Source organism: Lissotriton vulgaris, chromosome 2_1, assembly GCF_964263255.1.
Source record: "Lissotriton vulgaris chromosome 2_1, aLisVul1.2, whole genome shotgun sequence".
In the NCBI taxonomy this organism is placed as follows: Eukaryota; Metazoa; Chordata; class Amphibia; order Caudata; family Salamandridae; genus Lissotriton; species Lissotriton vulgaris.
In genome coordinates, this window is record NC_141687.1 from 546,995,723 (window position 1) to 547,010,662 (window position 14,940).

A 14,940-nucleotide genomic window follows, 5' to 3' on the forward strand; every position below is an offset into this window, starting at 1 on the left:
GGTAGTTTTCGTTATTGATTTCCTTCCATTACTATATATATATAACTGGAAAGGTTGGATGAAAAAACATCGTCTTACCTGAAGCCGCTGGGTCAGTTTCTTCATTTTGCCTGTGTGGAAGTTATGAGGAGTGCTGTGCTGAATATATATATATATATATATATATATATATAAGGAAAGAAGGAGTTGCCCTTTGCAATGAAAACGCACACCCAGGTAGGTCTTCCACAGTTTACTGGGATCTGCAATGCGACCAACAAGTGGCTTCGCTACAAATGTTCCAATGGTCTGACTGGTTTCGGACTTCGCGTCCTTGCTCACAGACCCGCAACCAAAAGTCACGCAACAACAGGATTGCAGCCCACCTGCTTTCATTTGTAACAGTTCCGCCCTCCATGGGCGTTTCTTTAAGCAAGTGCATTGTGGTACCTGCAGTGCCGCAATCCATCATTTAAGCCCCAGTGGGTGTTGGCGTGACTTCACTGATTTTAAAACATATATTCCCAAGTGGGGTGAAGACAAAAGTCCAGCTTGTTGCCTCATTGTCCACATCCAAGCCCTCACACCGGGCCCACCTGTTCCAAGGGCTCAACCAGACAAGGTGAGCCAGATCCGCTGTGTCTCTTCGGCGGTGGTGCGTTCTCGCGACCTGGCATGGCCGCTAAAATATGGAAAGAAAGAGTTGCCCTTTGCAATGAAAACGCACACCCAGGTAGGTCTTCCACAGTCTACTGAGGTCTGCAATGCGACCAACAAGCGGCTTCGCTACAAATGTTCCAATGGTCTGACTGGTTTCAGACTTCGCGTCCTTGCTCACAGACCCGCAACCAAACGTCACGCAACAACAGGATTGCAGCCCACCTGCTTTCATTTGTAACAGTTCCGCCCTCCATGGGCGTTTCTATAAGCAAGTGCATTGTGGTACCTGCAGTGCCGCAATCCATCATTTAAGCCCCAGCGGGTGTTGGCGTGACTTCACTGATTTTAAAACATATATTCCCAAGCGGGGTGAAGACAAAAGTCCAGCTTGTTGCCTCATTGTCCACATCCAAGCCCTCACACCGGGGCCACCTGTTCCAAGGGCTCAACCAGACAAGGTGCGCCGGATCCGCTGTGTCTCTTCGGCGGTGGTGCATTCTCGCGACCTGGCATGGCCGCTAAAATATGGAAAGAAAGAGTTGCCCTTTGCAATAAAAACGCACACCCAGGTAGGTCTTCCACAGTTTACTGAGATCTGCAATGCGACCAACAAGCGGCTTCGCTACAAATGTTCCAATGGTCTGACCGGTTTCAGACTTCGCGTCCTTGCTCACAGACCCGCAACCAAAAGTCACTCAACAACAGGATGGAAGCCCACCTGCTTTCATTTGTAACAGTTCCGCCCTCCATGGGCGTTTCTTTAAGCAAGTGCATTGTGGTACCTGCAGTGCCGCAATCCATCATTTAAGCCCCAGTGGGTGCTGGCGTGACTTCACTGATTTTAAAACATATATTCCCAAGTGGGGTGAAGACAAAAGTCCAGCTTGTTGCCTCATTGTCCACATCCAAGCCCTCACACCGGGTCTACCTGTTCCAAGGGCTCAACCAGACAAGGTGCGCCGGATCCGCTGTGTCTCTTCGGCGGTGGTGCGTTCTCGCGACCTGGCATGGCCGCTAAAATATGGAAAGAAAGAGTTGCTCTTTGCAATGAAAACGCACACCCAGGTAGGTCTTCCACAGTTTACTGAGATCTGCAATGCGACCAACAAGCGGCTTCGCTACAAATGTTCCAATGGTCTGACCGGTTTCGGACTTCGCGTCCTTGCTCACAGACCTGCAACCAAAAGTCACGCAGCAACAGGATTGCAGCCCACCTGCTTTCATTTGTAACAGTTCCGCCCTCCATGGGCGTTTCTTTAAGAAAGTGCATTGTGGTACCTGCAGTGCCGCAATTCATCATTTAAGCCCCAGTGGGTGTTGGCGTGACTTCACTGATTTTAAAACATATATTCCCAAGTGGGGTGAAGACAAAAGTCCAGCTTGTTGCCTCATTGTCCACATCCAAGCCCTCACACCGGGCCCACCTGTTCCAAGGGCTCAACCAGACAAGGTGCGCCGGATCGGCTGTGTCTCTTCGTCGGTGGAGCGTTCTCGCGACCTGGCATGGCCACTAAAATATGGAAAGAAAGAGTTGCCCTTTGCAATGAAAACGCACACCCAGGTAGGTCTTCCACAGTTTACTGAGATCTGCAATGCGACCAACAAGCGGCTTCGCTACAAATGTTCCAATGGTCTGACCGGTTTCGGACTTCGCGTCCTTGCTCACAGACCCGCAACCAAAAGTCATGCAACAACAGGATTGCAGCCCACCTGCTTTCATTTGCAACAGTTCCGCCCTCCATGGGCATTTCTTTAAGCAAGTGCATTGTGGTACCTGCAGTGCCGCAATCCATCATTTAAGCCCCAGTGGGTGTTGGCGTGACTTCATTGATTTTAAAACATATATTCCCAAGTGGGGTGAAGACAAAAGTCGAGCTTGTTGCCTCATTGTCCACATCCAAGCCCTCACACTGGGCCCACATGTTCCAAGGGCTCAACCAGACAAGGTGCGCCGGATCCGCTGTGTCTCTTCGGTGGTGGTGCGTTCTCGCGACCTGGCATGGCCGCTAAAATATGGAAAGAAAGAGTTGCCCTTTGCAATGAAAACGCACACCCAGGTAGGTCTTCCACAGTTTACTGAGATCTGCAATGCGACCAACAAGCGGCTTCGCTACAAATGTTCCAATGGTCTGACCGGTTTAGGACTTCGCGTTCTTGCTCACAGACCCGCAACCAAAAGTCACGCAACAACAGGATTGCAGCCCACCTGCTTTCATTTGTAACAGTTCCGCCCTCCATGGGCGTTTCTTTAAGCAAGTGCATTGTGGTACCTGCAGTGCCGCAATCCATCATTTAAGCCCTAGTGGGTGTTGGCGTGACTTCACTGATTTTAAAACATATATTCCCAAGTGGGGTGAAGACAAAAGTCCAGCTTGTTGCCTCATTGTCCACATCCAAGCCCTCACACCGGGCCCACCTGTTCCAAGGGCTCAACCAGACAAGGTGCGCCGGATCCGCTGTGTCTCTTCGGCGGTGGTGCGTTCTCGCGACCTGGCATGGCCGCTGTGAGAAGTTGGCCTGGTATATGATGCTCACTAGTTCTAGTGATCACCTTGTACCATGCCAAGCAACCCTTATGATGATTGGTTGTAAGTCAACCTTATAGACCAGCTATCCTAGGGGTAGCGTGGACAAAGCAGTCTTAGGCTAAACTCTGTAAAGGCATGTGAAGCAAGCTGTTTTACCATACACAATCCCCTTGAATACCAAACGAAGGGTCACCACACAGATATATATTGAAAATATATATATATTTATTTACTACAAATATCCCCTATACTCTTTATGAGCACAGAAGCAAATGCGTTAAAACAAAACACAGTTTAAATATACAAAAGTTGCACAATATGGATGAGCCCTAGTGGCCACCTAAACCATATACTAAAATAGTGGTATAAGAACCACAAATCGAAAAGGAAGTAGGCCTAGGGCCTTGGGAATCGCTGGAGCTGATCGGGACTAGCAGTGAAGAAGTCGGGAAAGGCCCGCGGGACTTGGGTGCAGCGCTTAAAGCACACGCATACACCAATGTAATGTCAATGGTGCGTAAAAGTTACAAAGTTAGTGTTTAAGGAACCTTCCGACTGACCTAGAAGGAAAAAACTTTAGACCTAGGCACTAGAGATGTGTACCAGTGTAGGAACACCAGCATTGCTGAGTTACCTCACTCACAGGAAGCGGGTGCGCAGGTGCGAAGTAGTGTCGGGTTTCGTCACGCAGGTCGATGGTGCCTGGAGCTGAAGATGCTGCAGGCGGGTCGTCGAGGAGAGTTACGGTGGATCCAAGGGTGGATCTGAAGTGGTGAAGACCTGAAAGCAGAGGGGACAATGTTCAAAGTCACTAGCCAGTGACTACCGTGGAACCAGGATGGAACCAGGCGATGTCGGGTGCAAACAGGCGATGAGGTGTAGCTTGTCTCCGCAGCCACGTGGACACGAAGAGGTTGAGGACATCCAGGAGACGTTCACGAGCTGTCCCACAAATGCTCTAGCTGATGGCGGTGTCGCCAACTTGATTGGAGCAAACAGGCCTTGGCTAATGCAAGCCACACAGGAAGTGAAGAAAGCTTATCACTCAGGCCAGCAAGGTCAGAGCGGGTGCTCCTTTTCAGGGGAGCGAGGACAAGTCTGGAGCAACCAGACCCGCAGTGTTGATTGCCGGTTTCGTCGCCAAGATGGCCGCTAGCCGCGTGGCAAGGGCCCCACGCAGATCGAGGAGAGGCTGGGGGGCTGATCCTCAGTGCAAATGCTGCTCGGTTGTGGGGCTTCTCAAACCCCAAAGCACAGCGTCGAGGGTGCCTCGGGTGCTGCGCAGTCAGCTTCTCCGGGGTCTTTCAAGATGTCCGGTCCCACGTCTCTCCGTGCCTCTACGGGTCTCTTCTTTCCAGGGACTGTGGATCGGGCTCTGAGATGTCTGGGAGTCTCGGTCTCGTTGGGCTCTGGGCTCGGGCTCTGGCAGGAGGCGGCGGCAAAGCAGACATCGAGTTGCTGGATGGTGCCTGTGTTCACAGGGTGGCCACTCCTTGGCCACAAGGGAGATGCTCTTCAGTCTTCTGTGCAGCAGAATGTCGAAGTCCAGGCGTCTTCTTAGTTTCAAGTCGATTTCAGGATGATCTGAGGTGCTAGGGCACTGCTCCCACTCTTATTCCCAATCTGAGGGGTGGATCACCTGCTAGGTCCCTCCTCTGGGTGGGACCAGGAAGGGGGGTGGTTACACCCCCTTTCCTTTGTCCAGCTCCGTGCCAGGACTGGGGCTGGAAAGCCCCAGCACCGGTTTGGACTGGCTTATGCACGAGGACACCTTGTGTGCCCCAGGCATGTCTGATTCTATTCAGCCCTGTCCTACCCAATACACAAAATCCTGTCTGGGGTGGTGCTCACACCTCCCAAGGCAGGAAACCCTTTTTCCAAGCCTCCCTTGCTGGAAGGACTCCCAGCAGCAGGAGGTCAGACTTGTGTCAGTGGTGGCAGCATCCATTTTGTGATGCTGAGGCTCGGGTTAACTTTAACCGGGGTTCAGGTTATGTATATGTCGTGTCCCTCTAGAAGGGTGGAATTCTATTCCCATCGACAGGACTGTTGAGGGGATAGTATTCCAAATCGTATGACACCTTACTCGACATGTTTTGATAAAGCCAAACCAAAGTTAGCATATAACCGCGAGGATTATAATGCACTTAAGAGTATATGGTATGGCAATATCCCGGAACAGCTAAGGGAGTTTTTCCCTACAGCTGCAGACAGGCTCAGCTTGTGCTAGAGCTCCATCTCACATGAAACCAAGCACTCTGCCTCCAGGATTGTTAAGGCCTGCCATAGGAGGTTACTATGTGTCCAGTTAGGTTAGATATAGATATACTATATCTAAGTAAGAGGTGATTACACCACCTTACCCCAGCTGAGTGATCAGCCAGTTGTGTCAAATATGGAGGCCAGGCCAGGGGTGGCACAATACATGCTGTAGCCCCTGGTAGGCCTTGGCTACACCTATGCCCTGGTTTTGGTTGCGGGTCTGTGAGCAAGGACGCAAAGTCCGAAACCGGTAGGACCATTGGAACGTTTGTAGCGAAGCCGCTTGTTGATCGCATTGCAGATCTCAGTAAACTGTGGAAGACCTACCTGGGTGTGCGTTTTCATTGCAAAGGGCAACTCTTTCTTTCCATATATATATATATATATATCTATATATATATATATATATATATAAATTTTTATATATATATATATATATATATATATATATATATATATATATATATATATATATATATTCACTGAAAAAAACATAGGTTTCACACCAGTTATAGTTAGGAATTAGCATTTAAAAAACCTATTAAATTCACTGAAAAAACCATAGGTTTCACACCAGTTATAGTTAGCTGGAAATTTTACTGACATAAAACCATTGAAATTCCCACGTTTTAGTTAGTTGGACTCACTATAACTTGCGCGCCTGCAATGCACTGCAGATGACGTCACATATTACATCACTCATGACATGGTCAGTGACATCACTCATGACATCACTGATGACACCATCCTTGTGAGAAAGTGACAGACCTCCTTTGAGTGTAATGTAACCCTTGAAACACATATTCAAAAAGAGAAACTAACATTTTCAAAAAAATGGAGATACCCATACCAGTTCCAACAACCAAATCGGTAATTCCACCATCTATATACACATCCACTCATTCACCAACATTTTTATATAGTCACTCATACATATACGCACTCATCATATGTACTGATACAACTACACATCCTGTTACACACTGACAGTCATCCACAAGCTACTCACACACATACTCATACATGCAAATATGCAAATAAAGTATTGGACATCCATTTATTTGCACATACAACTATACACACACTAGCACTTTACTTCTAAGGAAACTTACACATACTTACTCTCTTAAACAATCACTTATAGAAAACATACTTATTTAAACAAGAACTCTTTCAATCTCTTATTCTCACATATACTCACTTATATACATCAATACTCAAATATACTAGCTTAAAACGTATGTCGTTACTAATAACGACACTAGTGAGACAGTCATTCATTCACCAACACACACATATGCACACTCATACACCCATACAGTCCTGCCCATATGCTGTCTTCAAAACACATACAAACAGTGAGTCAGTCATTGATGCATCTATGTGCTAAGTAACACCCGCACCAAACCATGCAGACACTCATACTGATACTAAAAAAAACAACTAATAACCCATATACACACACGTGAAGCCACTCACCAACCCATGCAGCCACTTATACACAAAGAGAAACACTGATACATATATTTAAATATTTAAACATTACTCGCTAATATATGTATTCACTAAGATACACTTAATAAGCCAGTTAACCATTACATTTTTTTTTTAAAACATCCATTTACACACTTATTTAACCATTTATTCTTCTATCGACCTTTACAAATACATATATAAATCATGTTTATTTTTCAGAAAGACACACATTCACTGGATGGTGTCATCAGTGATGTCATGAGTGATGTCACTGACCATGTCATGAGTGATGTAATATGTGACGTCATCTGCAGTGCATTGCAGGCGCGCAAGTTATAGTGAGTCCTACTAACTATAACATGGGAATTTCAATGGTTTTATGTCAGTAAAATTTCCAGCTAACTATAACTGGTGTGAAACCTATGGTTTTTTCAGTGAATTTAATAGGTTTTTTAAATGCTAATTCCTAACTATAACTGGTGTGAAACCTATGGTTTTTTCAGTGAATTTCATAGGTTTTTTAAATGCTAATTCCTAACTACAACTGGTGTGAAACCTATGGTTTTTTCTGTGAATTTCATAGGTTTTTAAATGCGAATTCCTAACTATATATAAGGCCCCAAACCTATGTATTTTTCAGTCAATTTCAAATTTTTTTTAATAGCAAATGTCTATAGCTATGAAATGTAATATTTTTGAAAATGAATCCTATATTATATATTTATGTAAAACACATTTTTTTATGTATATTGTTCTTTTTTTTCTTTTTTTTTGTCCCTGGAGCGCTCCCGGTGTGCGCCCCGGTGAGCGCCCCGGAAAGGGCAGTCTTTTGAAGCGCCCCGGTGCGCGCACCGGGGAGCGTCCCGTTAGCGTCAAGGCCGCGGCCGAAAACATCATTGTGACGTACCGCGTAGCCGTGTCCGCATGATACGCACAGCGTAAACGCACCCGGAAGCACTCGAGCGCATACGATTGCGCTACGTAAGCATCCAACGTGATTACACGACGCGCCCCTGGTTGCGCCCCAGGGCGCGTAGCTTAAGCGCGTCGGGTCATGTGACCTGAAAATAACACTTTTCATTGGTTCATAACAGTTTTGGTTTTTATAATGATGAAACCCCTGGTCTTGTGACCTGAAAATAACACTTTTCATTAGTTCAGGGCATTTTTTTTTCTCCAAATGATGAAAGCCCCCACCCTTTTTCCTTATTCTGACTTTGTCCTTTGACTGAGGAAGACCTGTTTGGAGATCTTTGCGGTATATTTTGTACTTTAAAATGGCTACAGTAGCAGCAGCAGCTGGAGAATCTGCACCACCACCACCACCACCAAGAGGACCACCACAACATCACATTGGTGGTGAAGAAGAAGAGGAGGAGGAAGAGGAGGAGGAGGGAAGGAGGAGGAGGTGGCTGGCAGAAGACAATACCCCATACAAACCCAAGCAGCACATTGTATGGGAGTTTTTTTCCATCCCTGAGGGAAAAAAGAAAGTGAATGCGCCAATGGTGACTTGCCTTATCTGTGACATGGAACTTTCAAGGGGGAACCCTAATAAAAAATATTCTTTTGGTAATAATACCATGATTAGACACATGCAGCGCAAGGATCCGAACAACTATGCTGCCGCAGAGATGAGAGAACTGGCCAGCAACCTTCCCCAATCTACACCCAGCACCTCCAAACAAAAACAACCCACTCCATCGGGACCAGAGACAAGGGAGACGATCCCTTGCATACAACCACGGTTTGGTGAATTCAGGATCACATGTATTTTTTGTGGTAAGACCATCTCCTATGGTGAGCAGAGCATAAAGCTCATCCTCCTTGCTGGTGACAACCACAATTGCCCCAAAAAACCCTAATGTTTTCCTGTTTTTTTTTGCTCCAGTTGAGCCATTTTCAATTCCCTGTGTTTTTTTCTCCCCATAAAAACAACAAAAAAAATATAAAATAGTTCATAAAGCCAAAAAAAGTACAAAATGTTCAAAAAAACAATACAAAAAATACAAAACAACAAAAAGAAGAAAAAAAACAGTTCTTTTTAGAACTACCTCCAATTTATAATAAAAAGGCTACATTTTTTGAAAACTCTATCATTCTTTTTTCCCCATGGTACGCTCTCTGGTCCGCTCCCCGGTGCGCGTACCAGGCGCTCCCCCCGCGCAAATCAAAAAAAAGGGCCTCAAGTTTGAATCAGATTATGAAATTGAAGAATAGTTGATAACCACAGCGAAGAAAGGCAGCAAGTAGGTTTATGTATGTGTGGATGATATGTTGATTGAGTGGAAGATGAATAAGGTTAAAGATAAGAATTGCTGAAGATGTGCAAGCTACCCATTTCCTTGTAAGGGAAGTGGGTGTTTTAGTTTTCCAGTCCATTACACCGACGGGGTGGTGGATTCTGCAGTGGGAGCCTGAGAAATGGGTACCATATATAAGGAGGCAAGCTAGTGCAGAAAGTACACACACTGTGCGGTAGAAAGGACGCAAGTGGGCAAATTACCCACTGCTATTCATGGGTGGTAGTTAACAAGAAAGGTCAATGTAGGGCCTGTAGTTTGAATTCCAATTTCAAGAAGAATAATTGATAACTCTAGTGAAGAAAGGCTGCAAATGTGGAAACTTCTACAACAAAAAGGTTTATTAAAGGGCCCTGACTTTGAATCAGAATATGAAATTGAATAATAATTGATAATCTCAGTCAAGAAAGGCCGCAAGTGTTCACTTTTAGTACAACAAAACATTAGTAGATAGTGCTCAAAGCTTTATTTTTCAATAATAAATGTATTCTATTAATATCTCATAATTTAACAGACATTCCAATGCAACTTTATCAGATATGTCATTCAGATCAATTTCCTCATCAGCAGTTTCTGATTTAATTTGTACTAAAATGTCAACATAATTTAAAACTTTCAGAAAATCTCCATCAAAGCTTTCGTCTTCAAAAACACAATTCATGTCTGCAGCACTAATTTCTCCTTCTTCCCTCTCATTGCCTGTGACAGATATTAGTTCTTCAATTATACTCAAAGTAATATCCAAAATCTCCTGAGTATGAGGTTCAATAAAGGGCCTGTAGTTTGAATTTCAATAAGAAACAGAAGATTTTATAACCATAGACTATACTGGCTCTTTTTTAATATCGTTAGACTTTTAATCTTTTGTTTATACATGAACGGCAGGAAGTGCGCAAATTACCCACTGCCATTCATGAGTAATAGTTACTAAGAAGGCTCAATATAGGGCCTGCACTTTGAATTTGTATTATAAGAAGGACAATTGAAAACCCCAGCCAAGAAAGGCAGCAAGTGGGCAAATATCCCACTGCTTTCGACCGGGGTAGTACGTACAACAAAAAGGCTCGATAAAGGGCCTTGACATTCAATCAGGATATGAAATTGAGGAATAATTGATAATCCCAGCCAAGAAAGGAAGCAAGTGTGCATCTAAAGCATCAAAGTTCTGTGGAGTGTGTGATGATATGTTCTGCAAGCAGCACGGATTGGGAGGAACATCTTTAAAATCCAGTTTTCTAATAAATATTAGTTGTCCATTGACAGAATTAAGTTGAAGTATATTTTCAAAAAGTATGATGTATTTTTTTCTAAATAAGTCATCTCATTCAATATGGTGACATGGTGATGATTTGTGGTGCACTGAGTTAGTAATACCTTTGGCGCTGAGCTTGAATGTACCCTGTGATGATGTGTGGTCGGGGTGAGGTACAGTAATTGAAGTAATGTCTTTTGCTGATTGAATTCTGCATCAATTCTATTTAAAAGGGACAGTGTTCACTCTTGTTTGTGATTATTTATGGTGCGCTGAGTAAGTAGTATCTTTGGTGGTGAGCTTGTATGTTCCCTGTGCAGTGTGGATTGAAGGCAGTTGTTAACAGACATAGATGAATGTTTTTTGTCACTTATTTAAACAAAATGTGAAACACATATAGTAGAATTTTGTCTGCATTAAATGAATGAAGGCTGAATTTCCTAGTGTTCAAAGTTTAAGAAAATGTGAGGATATCGTGCAATGGTCTGTGTTTTAAGTAAATCAAGATTGTATTGAATGTTTTCTGTAGTGCTGGCGCTCTTGGTATCTAGTTGTGAATTCTACTGAGCGTAGAATTGATTGAAGGCAGTTCTCAGCATACATATTGAAGATAAATTTACATGGAAAAGTGAATTGAAGTTGTGAACCCTGCTGTCTGTAATGTAGATCGAAGGTACTAATCGATAGAAACATTGATGAATGGTATTTTGTACAGTTAACAGAATCTTAGGATAGAGTAGAATTGTATCTGCATTAGGGAAAACAATGTTGAATGTAATGCTGTTCTTAATGCAGAAGGAAAGCTACATTGAAGATCTGAATGTAGCTGTCCGTATTGTAGATTGAAGGCAGTTGTTGACACAAAGATTGATGAATGCTTTTTTGTACAGTTAACAGAATGTGAGGACACAGTATAATTGTCTCTGCCTTAAGGAAAGGAAGGCCGAATGCAATGTTGTCCTTTATGTAGAAGGAAAGCAGATTTGAAGTTGTGAACCCAGCTGTCTGGAGGGTAGATTGAAGGTAGTTGTTGACAGAAAGAACTGTCAATGCAAGTTGTACAAGTTAAGAGGGTGAACAGCCTTTACGACGCGGCTGTTACACCGCCGTGCCGTTACAACACGGTCTTTTCAACGCAAGTCGTTACCACGACTTGCGCTGGAGGGCGCTGCAGGACAAGGAATTATTTAATTTACTATCCAACACCTTCCCTACTGTACATAGGCTGGTGTTGGAATAGTAAATTAAAAAATTCCTAAGTCCACACCCCCTCCAACGCAAGTCGTGGTAACGACTTGCGTTGAAAAAACCGCGTGGTAACGGCACGTGATGTAAATGTACGCGTTGTAAAGCCGTACATCCAGTTAAGAGTATCTGTGGACGCAGTATAATTGTGTCTGTCTTAAGGAAAGTAAAGCTCAATACAATAATGTCTTTAATGTAGAAGGAAAGCTGAATTGAAGTTGTGAACCAGGCTGTCTGCAGTGTAGATTGAAGGCAGTTGTTGAGACAAAGATCGAAGGATGCTATTTAGTGAAAGATAACAGAATCTAAGGACACAGTATAATTGTCTCTGCCTTAAAGAAAGCAAGGAAGAATACAATGCTGTCTTCAATGTAGAAGGAAAGATCAATTCAAGTTGTGAACCCAGCTGTCCGCAGTGTAGATTGAAGGTAGTTGTTGACAGAAAGATCTGTCAAGGCAAGTTGTACAAGTTTACAGTATCTGTGGACACAGTATAATTGTGTCTGTCTTTAGGAAAGTAAAGCTCAATACAATGGTGTCCTTAATGTAGAAGGAAAGCTGAATTCAAGTTGTAAACCCAGCTGTCTGCAGTGTAGATTGAAGGCAGTTGTTGACACAAAGATCGATGAAAGCTATTTTGTCAGTTTGTATAACCTGAGGACACAGTATAATTGTCTCTGCCTTAAGGAAAGCAAGGCTGAATACAATGCTGTCCTTAATGTAGAAGGAAAGCTGAATTGAACTTGTGAACCCGCTGTCCGCAGTGTAGATTGAAGGTAGTTGTTGACAGAAAGATCTGTCAATGCAAGTTGTACAAGATAACAGTATTTGTGGACTCAGTATAATTGTGTCTGTCTTAAGGAAAGTAAAGCTCAATACAATGGTGTCCTTAATGTAGAAGGAAAGCTGAATTCAAGTTGTGAACCCAGCTGTCCGCAGTGTAGATTGAAGGTAGTTGTTGACAGAAAGATCTGTCAAGGCAAGTTGTACAAGTTTACAGTATCTGTGGACACAGTATAATTGTGTCTGTCTTTAGGAAAGTAAAGCTCAATACAATGGTGTCCTTAATGTAGAAGGAAAGCTGAATTCAAGTTGTGAACCCAGCTGTCTGCAGTGTAGATTGAAGGCAGTTGTTGACACAAAGATCGATGAAAGCTATTTTGTCCGTTTGTATAACCTGAGGACACAGTATAATTGTCTCTGCCTTAAGGAAAGCAAGGCTGAATATAATGCTGTCCTTAATGTAGAAGGAAAGCTGAATTGAAGTTTTGAAACCAGCTGTACGCAGTGTAGATTGAAGGTAGTTGTTGACAGAAAGATTTGTCAAGGCAAGTTCTGAAAGTTAACAGTATCTGTGGACGCCGTATAATTGTGTCTGTCTTAAGGAAAGTAAAGCTGAATACAATGGTGTCTTTAATGCAGAAGGAAAGCTGAATTGAAGTTGTGAACCCGGCTGTCCGCAGTATAGATTGAAGGCAGTTGTTGAGACAAAGATCGAAGAATGCTATTTAGTCACAGATAACAGAATCTAAGGACACAGTATAATGTCTCTGCCTTAAGGAAAGCAAGCATGAATACAATGTTGTTCTCAATGTAAAAGGAAAGCTGAATTGAAGTTGTGAACCCAGCTGTCCACTGTGTAGATTGAAGGTAGTTGCTGACCGAAAGATCGGTCAATGCAAGTTGTGAAAGTTTACAGTATCTGTGGATGCAGTATAATTGTGTCTGTCTTAAGGAAAGTAAAGCTCAATACAATGGTGTCTTTAATGTAGAAAGAAAGCTGAATTGAAGTTGTGAACTGAGCTGTCCGTGTAGATTGAAAGCTCTTGTGAGCAGTTATAGATGAATACAATTTGTGACATTCTTTTACAAAATCGGAAGACATAAAATCCATTAGTCTCTACCTTAAATAAAGCTAGGCTTAATTCAACGTTTTCTGTAGTAGTGGAGCTCTTGGTATGAAGTTTTAATTTTTACTGACCGCAGAATATATTGAAGGTTGTTGTAAGGACAGGTATTGAAGATGATTTTAGTTCTAAAGCTGAGTTGAAGTTGTGAACCCTTCTGTCTGCAGTCTAGATTGAAGGCAGTTGTTGACACAAAGGTCGATGAATGCAATTTCATCACAGATAATAGAATCTCAGGATACAGTAAAATTGTCTCTGCCTTAAGGAAAGGAAGCAAGAATACAATGCTGTCCTCAATGCAGAAGGAAAGCTGAAGTGAAGTTGTGAACCCTGATGTCTGCACTGTATATTGAAGGTGCTACTCGACACAAACATTGATGAATGTTATTTTGTACAGGTAACAGAATCTGAGGACATAGTACAATTGTCTGTGCCTTAAATAAATTGAGACTAATATGACATACTCTGTTTTACGACTTTGCAGCATTCTTTAAATGCACAAAGGCAAGCATTAAGTTTGATACCATGCTTATGTCATCAATAATGAGAAGTTTCATTTTCTTCAAGAGTCTTCACAACAAGCTTCTCCAGATATCTTGTGGTATTGTAATTTGTTGTTATGCTCCATAGGTAGTATAAGTAAATGATGTAATGTAGCATTGGTAATGTTAACATTTACAGGTAGATTCATCATTGAAAAATCGGCTCGCAAAGGGCCAGATTCTGAGAATCTGGCCCTTTGCGAGAGCAATTTTTGCATTTGGGATTCATCATCCCAAATGCAAAAATCGGTAATTGCGAATTCGCTAAATTGCGAGGAATTACATTTAAGGAATCTCTATTTGAGATTCCTTAAATGCAATTCATTAACCATTTTTAAATTGCAAAATTGCAATTTTGGGCCGCTATTTACCGCGAGGTCAAACCTCGTGGTAAATAGCGAAAACTTAGAAAAATGCTTTTAAATGCATTTTTCTAAGTTGCATGTTGCACACACACATGTCCTTTGGACATGTGTGTGCGCAACACCAATGTAGATTACATTTCAGGGGTGCTACAGGGTGTCCTTTGGACACCCCTAGCACCCTTGAAATCGCATCCTTATTTGCGATTAGCAAATTGCTAATCACAAATAAGGAATAACTCCCCATTCATTCCTATGGGCCTGAAGGCTCATAGGAATGAATGGGGAGTTATTCCTTATTTGCGATTAGCAATTTGTTAATCGCAAATAAGGAATGTGTAGGAATCGCAATTTATTTAGCGATTCCTACATGAATCCCGTTTTGCAAGTCCTTAATAGCGATTCCTGAAATAATCGCTATTAA